The following is a 2,865-nucleotide window of genomic DNA, read 5'->3' on the forward strand; positions in this document are numbered from 1 at the left end:
CTTTCGTGAAAGATTTCAATTTTTATTCCATCAGTTCCTGGTGCCTTGTTCTTTGTCAATTCCTCCAACGCACTTTGGATTTCTTCCTTCAGTATAATTGGCTCTTGATCATATGCTACCTCTTGAAATGGTTGAACATCAACCATTTCCTTTTGGTACAGTCTTCTTTTGATGCTTTTTGCATCATTCAATAATTGCCCAGAGAATCCTTCAATAACGAAAGTCAAGGCTTGAATTTTTTCTTCAGTTCCCCCAACTTGAGAAATGCTGAGCATGTTCTTCCTTTTTGGTTTTCTGACTCCAGATCTTTGCCCATTTTGTTGTAATATTTGGTTTTATCTTCTCCAGCTGACTTTTGAAATTTTCTGTTCAGCTGTTTGACTTTTTCATTTCTTCCATTTGCTTTAGCATCTCTACACTGGAGAGCAAGTTTCAGTGTCTCTTCTGACATCCATTTTGACCTTTTCCTTCTTTCTTGTCTTCTTAATGACTTTTTGCTTTCTTCATGTATGATGTTCTTGATGTCATCCCACAACTCTTCTGGGCTTTTCTCTTTAGTGTTTAATGTATAAAATCTGTTGATCAGATGCTCTCTAAATTCAGGTGGGCTATATTCAAGGTCATATTTTGGCTCTTGTGGACTTGTTTTCATTTTCTTCATCTTCAGTTTGAATTTGCATATGAGCAATTGATGGTCTGTTTCACAATCTGCCCCTAGCTTTGTTTTGACTGATGATATGGAGTTTTTCCATCATCTCTTTTCTCTGATGTAGTCAATTTGATTTCTATGTATTACATCTGGCGAGGTCCATGTGTACGGTTGTCTCTTATGCTGTCTAAAGAAGGTATTAGAAATGAATAAATCATTGATTTTGCAGAATTCTGTCGTGAGATCTCCAGCATCATTTCTTATCACCAAGGCCATATTTTCCTACTACTGATGTTTCCTCTTTGTTCCCAACCTTTGCATTCCAATCACCACTAATGATCAATACATCTTGATTGCATGTTTGATCAATTTCAGATTGAAGAATTTGGTAGAATTCTTCTATTTCATCCTCATTGAAGAGCTGCCTCCTCAAAGTAGAGTTGATCTTGATGGCACAAATGGAGTAAAGCCCTCGGAACCTTCATTTGCTGATGGGGCACAACCCAAATCAAGAGAAACAGCTATAAACATCCATTAAGAGTTGGAACATGGAATGTACAAAGTATGAATCTAGGAAAATTGGAAATTGTCAAAAATGAAATGGAACGCATAAACATCGATAGCTTAGGCATTAGTGAGCTGAAATGGACTGGTATTGGCCTTTTTGAATCTGATTGTTGTGATTTTACTATGCCTAGAATGACAAATTAACGAGGAATGGTGTTGCATTCATTGTCAAAAAGAGCATATGCAGATCAGGCATGAAGTACAATGCTATCTGTGATAGGATAATATCCATTCACCTACAGGGAAGACCAGTTAATACCACTATTATTCAAAGCACTGGATTGGGAACCACAAAATCCATAGTTCAGAGCCCATCAGCTGGTCCATGGGAGAAAGATGAGGCTTTCTACTCCCGCAAAGATTTACAGCCTCATACAGGGACACTATGAGATGGAACCAACTTAACGACACTTAACATCAATAACAAATATTCAGTATTTTACTGTGCAGCACTGCAGGATAATGCACTGGACCACAAGGTCAGTTTGAACCACAAAGTCGGTAGTTCAAACCCACCAGCCACTCCTTGGAAACTGTAGACAGGGTCGCCATGAGTTGGAACCAGCTTGATGGCACTAAACAACAACAGTAAAATTTAAGTAGTATTACATAAGTTGTATACTTAAAAAATAAATTCAACCTGAGATTTTTCAATATTAACATTCATTTTCCCCATCTTTAGAATTATTTTCATTGTTTTTGAGCTGTAACTAACTATTAACTGGTTTATTCAGAAACTCCTACCAATTTCTAATTTAAGGAAGTTCAGGGGATGTGAACTTCAGGACTGTTGTGATTTTTAACTTGAAAGGGGAATGATATTTGTAAGCTTCTTTCCCCCACAGTCTTTGCAAAACACATTCTCAGTTCATTCCAGTCTCTGCTCAAATGCCATTTTCTCAAAGAGGCCTTCCCTAGCTCTCCTATCTTACTTGTTAACATGTTACCCTGTTTTGTTTTTCTTCATCGATCCCAACACGCTAGCTTATTTTATGTGTTGCGTGTAACATGCATGTTGTGTTGTGTTGTGGCATGCGGTGATGAATTTATTTGTTTATTGCCACTCTTCCACCAGAATTTTTACTCCAGAATTTAGGACAGGGAACTTTCTCTGTCTTATTTTACCTCCAGTGCTTATCAGAGTACCCAGTATGTAATGGTCACGCAACAAATGTTTTGTGACTAAACAAATGAAAGGGGAAAAAATCATTTTTTTATAAAACATAAAGGACCTTTTCCTCCCAGTTGCATTAATTTTCATTAAAATTCTGCAATTTCCTTAAAATCTCATTACTTGAGATATTAAAACATATTTTGACTAAGACAAGGTACTGGAATCAGTATTGTTGTTGTTCAATGCTATCAAATCAGTTCTGATTGACTCAAATATAGTTTCCAAGGAGTGGCTGGTAGATTTGAACTGATGGTCTTGAAGTTAGTAGTCCATTGCTTATGCTACAGGGTCACACCAGGATTTCTAACAAAAGTGTGTAAAATGTAAATTAGATAAGTGCTTTCTTTAAATGTTACTATTTCATATGAAAATAGACTGTTAAGAGGTTTGGAGATGTTTGCTAGTGAGAAAAAATGTTCAGTAATCGGCTTTCAGAGTCCTGGTGTGGCCCTGTAGGATAAGCAGTGGATTGCTA

This window comes from Chrysochloris asiatica, unplaced genomic scaffold (genome assembly GCF_000296735.1).
Source record: "Chrysochloris asiatica unplaced genomic scaffold, ChrAsi1.0 scaffold00036, whole genome shotgun sequence".
Classification (NCBI taxonomy): domain Eukaryota; kingdom Metazoa; phylum Chordata; class Mammalia; order Afrosoricida; family Chrysochloridae; genus Chrysochloris; species Chrysochloris asiatica.